Consider the following 15,000-nt stretch of genomic DNA (forward strand, 5'->3'; position numbering starts at 1 on the left):
AAAACCAGAGCAAACTTAAGGCCTGTGTTGGTGCTTTACTAACAATGGATAATAATAATTCCTGACAGTGTCCATGCAGTACAAATAATGTGAAAAACAGATTACAAACAGTACCTTTGAAGTTCTTGAAATGTTTCTCCATGTCTCTTGGGAGTCTTGCTAAAACATCTGGTGGCTTCATTTCCAGAATACGCTTGTTAATCTGCCCCAGGAAAGAAGAATATTTCTGCATAAAACAAAAAGGTCTTCTAAAGTATTGAAATAGTTACCTATGATAATGAAAGCTAACCATTTTATATCTGTGTTTTTATACCTAAATACTGTACGTAGTGTACATGTAAGATCAGACATGCTGTTTCTTATTGAACTGGAATCTATACTGTGAGTTTTCCATCAAATTCATTGGGCTCTTTGCAGCAGTACGCTTGTCTCAAAGAAAGAGGAATAATATGTGATGCATTTGTTAGGAGATGTCCATAGCCATTTTGAGCTTTGGAAACAAGTTGTAACCATGGGCTGCATATACACCTTTCAACCAAGAATCACTTCATGGTATACAAATGTAGCAATGTAGCCATGTAGCAAATGCAGCTTAATTGGATTTTTCGATACAATGTAAGGTGTATTGCTCTATTTTGTTAATGAAATCGTACCTGACCATGAACAAAAAATTATTTCTTGTGATTACTTGAAGATAACCACTTGTAAAAGAAGTGTCTGTGTTATGCCTAGAGGACATCCATGCATATAGTCGGGGACCATCCCCAGAACTATGACGAACCAGGGCATCAGTGCCAAACTAGTTACGTCAAATATTCCTGCAACCCGAAAAAGAATAACAGCTATTTTACTTAAAGCCTTTTTACATGCAATGTGTATCTAGTTGCTTAACGCATTACCCAATTTCATTCAGGTAGACACCGTGTAGCTTGGTCACAGATTATCAACATGGCTACAAAGCTTTTCTGAATTTATATTAATTTTACAATTTTAAAAGTCACTTCACTCGCCTGCCCTAGAAATAGAGGTGAAATGGTACAATTCACGAAATGCACTCATTCCCTAGTGATTCCTCACAGCCAGAGAATAATTTTATGATCCTGTAGGCACACTAACAATAAAATATATCAACCCAATCAGAGATAAATAATGTAGAAGTTTACCTTTGCCTTTTTCTAATTTGCTTTAATAGCATTTTCTTTTCAGTTGGAGGTCTGTATGGGTAACATCGAGTGTGGCCTTTGCCTTGGGCAGTAACAAATCCCCTTTCCTCACATATTACACAACCACTTTCACCATTATCTTGGGTCATATTTAAAAGGTACGCTTTCCCTTGCAAATCAGTCGAGCCTAGTAGGACAGCAGCCTTGACTTGCACAGTTGGTGCCACTTGGGGGACTTCAATGTTAACTCTTTCAATTAAGAAATAAGTGAAAAAACGGAACAACAAAAAATGAACAATAGTGAAAAATGAATTATGCAGTTGAGTGAGAAGTCTAAATCTCTTCCATTTCCTAGTAATAATTGCTAATAAGATTAACATACTGTGGGAAACTATTTACCTTAGTTCACATATAACAGTTACAATGAAGAAAACATCTCGGTGTGAGGTTGAACCATGTTTGTTGCAGTTCATAACATAAATATTGTGTGTCCAAATTGCTTCTGTACGTGCCGTGTCGTCTCAAGAAGTGAATACAAGCATTCTTTTTGCAGATCTAATGCACACTTACCTTCCTTGTACAATTTGTTCATTTGGGTGGTAAATGGTTCAAAGAAGGCATTCCAGGGAGGTTTTCCTTTTCCTTTCCAAATGCCCTACAGCAACATGTTCCTCTTTGAAAATCGAACAGACCAAAGGGAATGTCAGCTACTGTTCCGTTCAACAACAAAAAAAACAAAATACCTGATACACTGTATTCCATCATGAAATTATACAGTACTGTATGTAATGCAAATCCAGTGAAGTTATTAATTTAACTTTTTTACACAAGTTACACAAGTTACAAATTTGTTGCCACAAAAAATTACAGTGTATTGGGTAACACTCTACTTCCAGTAAATTATTGATAAGGGAGGTTACTAATTTTATACCTTTCTGGAGATGGCCAAAGGGATACACTTGACGATGAATACAAAGGAGCACCATCCGTATTAAAGATGAAGCTGATGTTTGATGTATTATGCAAGAACTGCCCAGATTCACATAATCTTGCATAATTTTTTCCGTCCATGATGTCAGTAATAACTTCTTTTTGATGCTGCTTCCTTCTTTCCTGGATGGTTTTCCATATTCCATCTCCTTTAAATAAGATGAAGTGGAATATTAGTAAACAACTGGCTGTACCCTGTATAATAATTTTATTATTGCCTTGACACATGTGCTGCAATAAAAAATTCTGGTATCATAGAGCCCCATTGTGCAACCATCAGACAATATATAAATTTTATTTCTTCATGAATACCTCCGAGGCTACAGTATCATTATGCCAAACAGTGTAGTATGTGGATGTTGTAGTTCAATTTTAACCTCTGGTTTTTTGGTTTTTTTTTTTCAAACCAGTTCCTTTTTTTTGAACCAGTTTATTTTTTTTAAAACCAGTTTATTTATCAACTGTCTGAAAAGGGCTGTCATATTTTGGGGTGTGGTGAAAAATAGGGGCATGGTATTTTTTGGGTGGTATTTTTTTGGGGTAAAGAATTTGTCAACAAAAAGATGGAAACGTTTTGTAAAGAAAATGAAATTAAAACAGCTCACGGTTCTCCACGAACTCCAACAACTCAAGGCTTGGTTGAGAGATCCAATCGATCATGAAAAGAGGACATGCGAGCCTTGATATTAAGTACCACATCCCAAACGCTTAAGAAATGGTGTCAAAAAGCCCAAGAAGCAGCTTATAGTAGGAATATCAGCTACCATAGAGCAATAAAGATGACACCATATGAAGCTGTGTATGGTATAAAAAGCCATAGGAAGTCTATACTTCTCAAAATTTAGAGGCTCATCAGGAGGATCCACACCTATGTGTAGATGATGATTTAAAAGAACGTGAAGATAAAGAGGAACGAACCAAAAAACGGCAAACATTTTCTCAAAATCAGGAAAAGTACAACCACCAAATGATGGAACAAGCTAAGAAAGAATATGAAAATCAGAAAGTCAAAGTTGGAGACTTTGTCTCAAAATGAGAGCTTAACCTTAATCACTAAACTGCACACATAACCCTTATGACTCAAATGAGCGCCAAAGCATAATAAGCATGTACAATGTCCCTAAGCTTAAACAAAAGCTAACCGCAAGCAAAGTGGTTCTGCATCCGCCTTCACATTCTACAAATGTCAGACACTGCTTGTTCACGTGCAGCTACTCATGTAAAATCAAATAATGTCAACAAAAAAGGAGAGAGTTGAAATTGAGCATTGAAGCTCTTTATTATAGGTTCACATTGTGGCAATAATTTAATTTCTTTGATAATGTGCGGTGGCTTTTTGTTTGATGTTACTCAAAACTGAACCATGTAGTTTAACTAATAACTTACTAATATTAAATAGTACTTTGCTGAGCCTCAGTATTGATAAGTCTTACTAGACAACATCATCACAAATATAAATCATACTGTGTGATAGTCTCAAGAAACATAGCCATTGGGAAAAATGAAATCAGTACAAAATAATGAAACCAGTTTAAAAATTTCAAACTGTTTCAAAAAATTTTAAACCAGAGGTTAAAATTAAACTACAACATATACATACACACACTGTATGTCGATGTAGAAACACATGTTTTATTATACCGACAGTGTATTAAAAAATAAAAATTTCCATCATTGTACTGGCATATCCTTAAGTTTCAAGTTTATTGCAAATTACTTAGTTTAACTTATTACAAAAGATGCCATATCCTTATCCTTTAGGAGGCTCACAACAGGTGCTCAGGCAAGTGCTCTGGCCACCTGAGCCGCTCCAGAGAATATTCAATCAAAATTAATACAACCGGAAATAAAGTTTGTTAGATTTGGTCAGCTTTCAAATTCTACTTCAGTTTATAGTTCTTTCTCACATCATGTACAGGGTGTAACAGTAAGATTAAAGTAGGGATCGGTTTACGTCAGGTGATCTCGCAGACAGTCACGTTTTGGTGAGAAGCTCAGCGATGTTGTAATTCGGATAACTCTGAGTACACATTAATTGAGTTCTGATCCAAACTCCTTCTCCAGTGTTGTCCTTAATTCTGCAGCTCGTTACATGGTGTCAGAAGTGAGTATTGTCTAACAAAATGCCAGATGAAACACCTGGAAGGCCCAGCGCAAGCACAAGCAATGGCCCAGGGCCGTCGATTTCTCAGCTCAAACCACCCGGACATTTGGATTTCGGAAACCCAAGTTCTCTCCCTCAAGCCTGGAAAAGGTGGGAAGAAGAAATCACTCTATATATGGACCTGGCAATGGAAGGGAGAGATGAAAAGCCGAAGGTAAAACTCTTTCTTTATATTATTGGCAGCCAGGGATGCGAGATTACCTGAGGTAAACCGATCCCTACGTTAATCCTGTTTCACAGGGTCAGAGAATTATGATATGGTTTCAAAATCTAAAAAAACAAAATTATGCTCACTGAATTGGTTATCGAGATACTTTTCAAAACACCAAGTTTTAGAGGGTCATTGAGCAGCACTGTACCATTACCATAGCAGCAGTTTGGACCCAGCAAATATCCTTTAAAACATTGCCTCACAATAGTATTACACAGGTATGAAGCTGTAGCCCTTTTGTAAGGATTGGAGTAATCTTTTTCCATTGGACACATGACTATTAAGAGTGGAAAATCCTTTGGAGCTTCCTTAAACTGAGAAAATAATTCATCCTTTTATCTGTGACCACATTTCTGTCATTCCGTAGAGTGCTCTTTTGACCCCTCCAAAGATTTGTCTATCTAGATTAACGCTGCAGAGACATTTTGCCAGAGTATAATTTTTATGATGATTTCAAAACCCAAGCAGCTGGACACAGTTGAACAACAATAATAATAATTATTATTGTTGTTCAACTGTGTCCAGGTACATACTTGTACTATAGAAAGAGTATGCTGTTTCCTTCTTTCTGTGGGAAATATGAAAGTAGTACATCAAATCAGTTAATAGAGACCTTTAGATCCGAGGACCAGGACCAGGACCAGGACCAGTTTTGGCCACGCGCGGATACTGAGCATGCGCACTGGATCTGTCACAGTCACACAGCCTGAAAAACTCGTCCTCCCCAAGTGGTTGATGACAAGTTTTTGTTAACAAGTCACCCTCGCGAAACCAGTTCTTTTAGGTCAGTTTTATTTATTGTTGACAATGCTTTTATCTTTAAAAAGACAAAAATATTTTCAGTCGTGTAAACTGTAGTTTCAATATCCAATTTGAAACAAATGAAGAGAGAAAAGCTGATTTTTTTGTCGCATTGTTATGTAAACAAGCGAGGCCAAGTTGGTATGTTACGAACTGCGTTTTAAACTGAGAGTGCTAGAGCATTAATTATTAATACTTTATCAAAATATTTCTTGAAAGCTTTATGGCCATTGCAGGGAGCAATTAAATGAAAGAGAAATGAAAGATATTAGTCTTTCAACCTTTCCAAAAATACGAATTGTCCTTTTTTTGTCTCGGAAACGGACGAAAACAAGAAAAACTTCTTGTTAATTCATTATTTTTCTCTTGGCAAGATTTGTATTTTTCTTATCTTTTTTTTTTATGAGCTTGTTGATTTCTAAAAACATTGGTTTTTAAAAATAAGCAAAGATAATCGTTATTATCAAAGTTCTATTTTTCCGTTTGAAGTGTTTCCCTCCCTTTAGTAATTACTGTGCTTCCCTTTCTCGTGTATTTGTGCACCCTGCAGTGTTTTGTAATCGTTCTTCCCTTGCTTTACCGGCTAAAAGAAAGGGAAGAACGATTAGGAAATACCTTCAGATACCTTTGCTGGTAGGGTAGTGTTTTTATTTGTTTGATATTGATGCTGAAATTTGTGTTGTTGTTACAGTTTAATGTAGATGCCAAAAACGTTTCAGAAGTGGACGAAACAACTAAAACTTGAAATATTGAACCTCGTGTACAACCAGGCAAAAATAAGGAACCTCCAATGTAGGGGAAAGGCATTGAGCTGAATTTTATATCACTTATGTGTTCTATCAAAACAATTGCTATTACAATGTAAGTGATTATACGTTACATCCTTTATTCTTATAGATAAAAATGGCCGCAAAAAGAGAGATCTCTATCTTTAAGGCACAGCATGACAACGCTTTACTAAAAGAGGTGGTATTAGAGCAACCTCGCCAGCATGCTCTTGGCTCCAAGGAAAGGGGTTCATAATGGGACAAGATCCCAAAAAATCTGGCTAACAAGGGAATGAAAGTGACAAAACAATCAGTAACAATCAAACTATATAAAGACTTTTTAGAGAAAGAAAAGAAGGAGAAGAGACACAGTGGAGTTGATGTGGAGTACAGTGAGAATCAGCAGCTATTGACAGATTAGCATGAGCTGATGCTTGACTGGGGGAAGGAGAGGGAAGAGAAAGTGGATGATGAGAAGGCAGTAGCAGAAGAAATGAGGAGAAAGGCCACGGAGAGGTTGAGAGCAAAGATAAAGAAGAGGCAGGGCCCTCCAGAAGAAAGTCTCAGAGAAGCCTGGTTGAGATAATGGAACAAAGTATAACTATCTGCAGAGAGGAGAAGAAAGGAGAAGAAAGGAGAAAGGAGAGACAGAGATCAAGGAAATTGAGCGCAAGCAGCAGCAACAACAAGCCATGAATATAGCCAAGATGAGCACATTGTCTGAAATGCTAAAAACTGTACGAAATATGGCCGTCCAGTAGCTACAGAGTTACACAGATATATCCAGGTTTTCAAATTGGGGGGGCTCTCTTGACCCCTTTTTGAGAAATTTGGGGGTCCATTACAAAATTTTTTCGGGGTCTAGCTAATTAATATTCAAGAATTAATATACGATCTATTGCCTCTTAATTGCTGCTGCAGTACCCTTTCGGATTTCTAAATTGCACAAAAATAAAGTCTTATCCCTCCCCACGAATATTTCTTTGAAACGGTTATGCACTTATCAGGGGCCATCCCGGGGTTTTGACCGCGGCGTGGGACATACGGGGGAGTAGCTCAGGATTTGCTGACTTTTGTCGCCAATTTTTGCCCGGGACGGGGGCATTGGACTGCTTTTGCACTTCCGAGGCAAGATACACGGGAAAAGACCCGCAGGGACTGGGTATTACCGTTGTACGGCTTCCAAAATGGCGAAGGAGAAAAGGTGAGCGTGTCTTACGCTTCTCTCGTAAATCTGTGCCCTTTTGTTGGTCATCCTTCCCTAACATAGCGAAAATATTTTTTCGGAAGAAATGTATGATCTTTTCTATGATAGTCTTTTGATGACTAGGTGTTGAATATTTATATTGTCATCTGTATGAATTATTCATATTTTCTACTTTAGTGAACACGCTACGCCAGTGATCTTCAGTGTACTTTATTTTGTTCGATTCCCAGGTTCTTTTTCACTACCTTCAACATAAAAGGCCATACATGGTGAAGTGCTCGACATTGGAGGAGCTGATTAGAGAGGCAAGAGTCTTATTCGAGGTTGCGGAGGAGTCGAAAGAGTTTATTCATCAACTTTGATGAACTTTGGACGGAGAAAATTGATGTTGAGTCACTGAACGATGTTAATGACCGGGATAAATTATTTTTAGTGTGCACTGAACATAACTCAAACCACAGGTAACCCAGGCTCACTATGTGCGTCACGTAGGTATTAAAGTATAGAGAACATATGAGGCGAAGTTTAGGTCTGAAAATTTGCTAGAAAATGGTAATAAAAATCGATAAAACTTACCATGTGGTGAGCTGTTGTTGTGTTTAATACGTACACAAAGTTTTGGGGCAAAATGGTCCCCGTTCACCTTCCTTCATAATATAGTGACAAGGTAGGAGACGGAAGCCAGCGTCGGGACTCCGATCGACCCAAAACAAGCACGATTTTTTCCGCGAAAATCAAATCCAGTCGCTAAATAAACACGCCAGGTTCGTGGAATAGGAATTTCTCTAAACCATGAATCCACTGAAGCATCTCCAGGTAGCAACGCGGAGCCACCAGACTCCGTAAAACTTGTAAGTTAACCTTCTAAAATGGCGGCCAAAAAGCGTGGTACTCACGAAGTGCCCAATTCAAAATGGCACTGAACTCTGGACGCCTGGTGACGAGTATAATAAGTTCTGGAGGGACGGGAGTCCCAAATTGCTAAAAACAAAACTAACTGAGCAATTTGGGACTCCCCTCCCTCGAGGGAGACTTATTATACTCGTCACCAGGCGTCCAGAGTTCAGTGCCATTTTAAATTGGGCACTTCGTGAGTACCACGCTTTCTGGCCGCCATTTTAGCAGGTTAACTTACAAGTTTTACGGAGTCTGGTGGCTCCGCGTTGCTACCTGGAGATGCTTCAGTGGATTCATGGTTTAGAGAAATTCCTATTCCACGAACCTGGCGTGTTTATTTAGCGACTGGATTTGATTTTCGCGGAAAAAATCGTGCTTGTTTTGGGTCGATCGGAGTCCCGACGCTGGCTTCCGTCTCCTACCTTGTCACTATATTATGAAGGAAGGTGAACGGGGACCATTTTCCCCGAAACTTCGTGTACGTATTAAACACAACAACAGCTCACCACATGGTAAGTTTTATCGATTTTTATTACCATTTTCTAGCAAATTTTCAGACCTAAACTTCGCCTCATATGTTCTCTATATTTTAATACCTACGTGACGCACACAGTGAGCCTGGGTTACCTGTGCTCAAACGTGGAAAAGGAGGTATGCTACTCTTTTAAGGCCTACCTTCTTGTTTTTATGTGACATTTTGAAGTTTTATTTAAGCTCTGGTAGAAAGAAATAAGCATTTCAATTTTTGAGCCACTGCCATTTTACATTTTAAAACTTAATTTAATTTTTAGGACTTGACGTAATAAGATCAAGATGTTTATATTTATACCAGTAGCATAAGCTTTTTCAGAGTTAATGATTGCATATGCTATTCAAGATAATGATTTTACTAGTGTATGCCTATAATTTTGCGTAAGGTATACTAAATCGTTTTAATTATTTTTTTTTTATATTTTTCTCTTTCATCTTCAAGCAAACAAGCCAAGCTAACACTATTAATATGGTAGAAAGCAAAACAGATATCACCAACAAAAGAGGTAATGTACTAACCTTAGTTATAATGCCACGTTCCGTCCACTTTGTAAAAAAAACTTAACCCTTACATATATTATTAACCTGCATTCACTAAATGATAGTATTTTGCTTTGTCGACAGGAAATGTTAGTTGTACAAACAGCTACCAAACAACACTCGTTTCAAATAATGGGCGCATCACAATTGGAGCAAGGGCAAAGGTATTTACCACTTATAATAATTTAGGTATGTAAACATAGGTTTATCTGGGCCAAATTGCCTTAAACCTACTGCACCTAATTTCCATTTAGTTGCAATTTTCCAGATTTTGCTATCTGAATTTGTAATATACCGGTAATTGGAATACCATTTAAGTGTGTGACACAAATTTTCTGTTGTGAGCCTAAATACTGTTTTGGGCCTTGCAAACTTTCAAGGTTATTAACTGTAACTGGGATTGGAACTTTTAAAACTGTTGGCATTTGAGAAGCCTTCTAATACAATAAATTTAATCTGGAGATATGTACCATTATATCATCATTTTTCACAGGGTTCTGTTTTTTCAGTCTCCTCCATTGCCTTTACCTTCACAGAGTAAGAGAAAAATTTTCTTATGCCCTTGTCCTTCGGACAAGCACTATATTAAATTTGGTTGTCCAAAACACAAGCGTTCTTGTCCAAAAGCACATGAAAATTAGAAATTTCCAAAAGGTTTTGCTCGAAACTTCAAACTCAAAACAATCAGGCATTTAATGATTTTAGTCATATTACCAGTATTATCCTTGTAAATTGTTTTTGACTTGAACCTAAATTTAAGCCAAAGGGAGCTCGTAAAAACAAATAAAATGGCCGCAGAATGACAAAGTTAAAAAAAGGGATATTTTAACCTTATTTTGTCAAGTATGAGGTTTGCTTCTATGACTATTACTTGTCTGAACTAAATTTCTACCTGTTCTCGTTCGCTATCATTGGTCTTAAACACTTTACAAGCAAGCGACTATGGTTTTAAATTCCTTTTTTTCCCAGGAAAACAATATCCAATTATCGGCTGCTTCCTGTGTCACTAAAATACCACTTAGTGTATTGGGAAAAGAAAGTTAAGGGTTCAGACAAACCTCTCAGCCATTATGAAGTGGAAATCAACAATGCTGCATTAGCCAATACAATACAATACAATACATACTTAATTGACCGCTCCCGATAGGGGCTTTTAAGGGCCAATGAAACAATCAACGAAACAACAGAACACAACAACAACAACTGTTAAGAATCTCAACTGGCCGGAGGCAAACCAGTTGGCTATTTACAAGTGCAGCTGGGAAGTTGAACCAGGGACTACCAGGAACAAATTCAGCGAGTGGTCAGAGCAGGTCTTGAACCCGGGATCTCCGGATCTCAAGGCAAGCGCCCTAACCACTGGGCTACACTGCCTCCAACCCTATGCAAAGAAGATGCCTCCTTGTTGAAATACAGGAATGAACTTTTTAATCAGGCAAAACTGAAAATTGATCAAGATGGCTTCAGATATAACAGGAGACAATCCAGATCTAAAGTCTTTGGTCAAGGAGCAGTTGATGAACAGCAAATTCAGGCGACAAAACGAGTTAAGCTGTCCAGTGAAGTGAGATCACATAGAATTGAAGAGGTGCAAAGTGACATTGAATCTGACAAAGACACAATTATGTTGCTGGGGGAAAAACAGAAATGTGATAGTATGTGAAAGTTTGGTAGGGCTTCAGAAATCAATAAACAAATTTCTCAACATCGGAAAAGTATGCATGGCAATCAACAAATTTGACAAGACTCCAGAAGGCAGAGGCACGTTCTCAGACAGCTAACAGGGACAAGCCAAAGGAGAAGACGCCAAAGGGCCAAGCGATAATAACTGACCTGTTGCTCACTGGTACAAGTTCTTCTCAGAATGAAACAAAAGATGCTGCAAACCAATCTACAGTTAAGGAGAGTTTGATGCAGCAAGAAGTACAGGAAACTTCATCCTTTCAACATGATTTGGATGACCACACTGTGGCTCAAAGAACGCCAACAACCAGTGTTGGAAGTACCTTACAGAATGCCATGCAGCAAGATGTGGATCAACTCAACGCTGTTCAAAAGATGCCAAATCATATAAATACTCCCCAAGGTACCATGCAACAAGTTGAAGACCAACACACTGTTAGTCAAAGGCTGCCTAGTAGTAGTGCACGTACCTCACAGGATGCCTTGCCGGAAAGTGAAGAAGGCATAATGAGCGACACTCATGAGCCAGTCATTCAACCCAAGTCAGATTTTCAGGAGTCCCACAGGATCTTTAGCCAGTGACGTTCCTGTGGGGGACAATGCAAATGAACATCTTTTGAGAAAGTACCGAAAACATTGTGCAAGAAATATTAGTTAAGTAAATCGAATGAATGGAGTCTATAGAAGCAAAGTGGATGACATGACATTGAATGATTTCATTGTTGCAAGACAAGAATTTTGCAGATGTCGTCATAAGGTATAAAGTATGCTTTTTGTACTATTTCGCAGCTGTCGTCAACATCAGCAAAGAATTTGTATGAAGTGTCAGACTTAGTGATGCTACAAAAGCAAGTGACCGAGGCATTAGATGAAGCCCAAGAAATTCGTGACGTGGTCACAAAAATTGCATCAATAGAGAAATCAGTTGCATTAGAAAGGATTGGCTTAATGACCGGTGACATTAGCAGTGAAAGTAATGACAGCTCAAGTGATGGCGAAGAGGGTATCGATGACCTGACAGACAATGCAACTTCCAATAATAGTTGCGCCAATGACAGTGAGAAGCAAACTCCAAAAGAAAAGAGACATATTGATCCCAATGTGTTTAACAAGAATGCTTCTACAACTTGCAATCCTGTACCTAGTCATGAGCATTTATTAATGATTCTTAGAGAGAACAGACTAAATTGGATTTCCCTTGTGGGAGAGCTACAAGATTTGCTTAAAGCTTGTTCTGAAGAGGTGATTAATCAAGCTTTAATGGACTTTGCTTACTGGCTCTCTACAAGTGCAAATGATCTTACTACAGAAGAGGAAAAGCTGATTGAACAATCTAGGCGGGCATACTTGCTTCTTGAACGAGAAAGAGCTGCTCAAGAGGACATTCAGACGGACTCAGATAGTGATGACCCTGAACAGTGGACAAATTCGAGAGCTATAAGTAGTGAAACGATGAAAGAAGTGGTTGCTCAGCAACGAACAATTTTCAAGAAAAGAGCAAGAAGGCGTTTGTGATCTTCCTACAACTACAAAACTCTAGCGATAAAAATTCAAACACCCTTTATTCTTCATTCAACTGCCTATGACGGCTTCAACTCGACCCATGTGGTGAAAGCGAAAAGCGGTGTTAGGAGCTGGTAACTGACTTGACTGCTCGAGGCGAAGAAAGTTACAAACAAACTGCAGAGAGCGAGAATGACTGATCAAGAACTCTAGAAATGACTAAATTAAGCCTTAAATACCTCTAAGAGAACGAGTAAATTAAGCACTAAATTCCTGATTAAAAAACTGACAACTGCATTCCTAAGGGAGGAATGCAACCACGCTAATGAGCAGGCGTTTGGATCTAACACTCGCCCCTAAGTGTGAGACAGCTTAAGTCGAGTCACTTACATGAAATAGATCTAAACAGAAACTATGCGTGCCAGTCCATAGGAGCGTTAAGTACAGTTTTGCATAATATCAAGCGCACACTAAGAAACTTATCGCCGTTTCTGGTGAAAAATATTGAACTAGAAATTTAAAACAACGCTTTTCAATCAGGAAATCGATTCTCGAAGTCAAACAACGTTCAAAATTAGCATCTTGGATAACTTCATTCTTTTCCTTCAACCAGAAGGCAGAGGTTATCAATAGGTCTTCAAAAACACCTGATTTCATGCTCACTTTTGCATGGCGAACAAATCCTCTCTTGTCGGGGAACACCTCAACAATTTTCCTTAAAGGCCACAAATTACGGTGTGAACTTTCAGTTGCGACTAAGACGATGTCTCCAACCGCGAGATTCCTCCTTGGACGAACCCATTTTTGACGAATCTGTAAAAGGGGAAGAGATTCCTAGCACCATCTCCTCCAAAACACATCCGCGAGATACTGCACTTGCCTCCAACGGCGTCTTGAAAGTAGATCTTTGTGCTGGAATAGACCAGGAGGCAGGGGGACTTCAGATTTTAGTACAAGCAAATGATTAGAGATCAAGGGCTCCAAGTTGCAGGGGTCGCTGGATACGGTCAAAATGGGTCGACTTTTAAGGATGCTCTCGACCTCGCACATTAGCGTGGGTAGACTTTCATCGGTTATTTGTTCCCTCAGTAAGGACCAAAGAGTCTTCCTGATGGTTGGTATGCATCTTTCCCAGATACCTCCAAAATGGGAACCTGTAAGGGGGGCTGAAGGTCTACGTGATATTTTTCTGCAATAGAGAATTGTGGATTTTCTCTTGGTTCCACTCTGAAATAGCATCGCGGAGCTCTCGCTCACCACCTGTGAAACTGGTGCCATTGTCTGAATAGATTTCCTTTACTTGACCTCTTCTCGCAATAAATCTTCAAAGAGCCAACAGAAAGGAGTCTGTGTCGCGGCTAAAAGCAACTTCTATATGCACAGCGCGGATAGCTAAGCAGGTGAGAATTACACCGTATCTCTTAACGAGACTACGACCAAGACGAACTTGCAATGGACCAAAGAAATCTAAGCCAACTGACGTGAACGGTGGTCTCTCAGGTCGAACGCTATCTTCTGGCAAGTCAGCCATTTTCTGTTGACAAAGAGATGCTTGTGAACGTCGGCATATGACCCACTTTTTAAGAACACTCTTTACAGCTGAACTTCCCTGAGTTATCCAAAATTTTTTCGCGAATGAGGGACAAAACATGCTCTCTTCCAGAATGGCCACACGCCGTGTGATTATGATTGATAATTAATCTGCTCACACGATCATCTTTCGGGAGATTATCTGATTCTTTGACTCTGAAGACAACGTAGAGTTGCGAAGTCTACCACCCACACGCAACAGACCATTCACAAAAATTGGAGCTTGTAAAGGCGACTGCTCTTGTTAACCTGCTTCTTAGGATTTGCCGTTGAACGTGCTTTAGAATTTCTCCCTCTGCCATTTCGTGGTTTATCTCCTTTACCTGCCTTGAGGAGATTATTTCTGAATCGGAAAAGCCAGGCAACAACTTTCACCAGGAGAGAAGGAGAGACCATGGGGAACATCTGCTAGCGTACTACAATAATGGACTTCTAGGAGTGCTCAGAGGAGACACGCTGGCTCGAACTTCTCTTTTCACTTCAGGGTCATTATTTGTAATCTCGCCAAATAGCTCATCTTGCGTTGGCCACATGCTGTCATGCTTCCAAAGGAATGCCGGCCCCATTAACCAACGACTTTGAGGAATATTTTATTTTTTCATATTTATATTTTATTTGTTCCTCCAATCCCTAAATAATACATAATTAAGTAGATATAGGTTTAAAAAAGAAAAAAATAAATAAATAAAAAATAAAGAAATAAATAAACTAACAATACAAATAACAACTTAAATTATTTGACATGGCATATTGGAAGGAGAGGAGAGGGGCACATCTAGATAAACTAATATTGTGGCCCTTTAAGTTACAAAAGGACTTGAGATTTTTATTAAAACGAAAAAGAAAGAAGTAAAGTTTTATTAGTATTGAGCAAGGTACCAGCGCAAAAGTGCTTTTCTAAATAATTTTTTAGATGGTTTGTCCGGGGTATTATTCCAAAAGAAACATCCAAT

The 15,000-nt window shown here is 38.7% G+C and overlaps 1 pseudogene; it reads right to left on the minus strand.

Moving 5' to 3' along the window:
• The window catches only part of LOC138001392 (uncharacterized), a 4,403-nt pseudogene extending 1,551 nt beyond the window's left edge, over positions 1–2,852 (minus strand).
• Between the last annotated feature and the right edge of the window lie 12,148 nt (positions 2,853–15,000).

The sequence above is a fragment of the Montipora foliosa genome, chromosome 4 (assembly GCF_036669935.1).
Source record: "Montipora foliosa isolate CH-2021 chromosome 4, ASM3666993v2, whole genome shotgun sequence".
Taxonomy (NCBI): Eukaryota; Metazoa; Cnidaria; class Anthozoa; order Scleractinia; family Acroporidae; genus Montipora; species Montipora foliosa.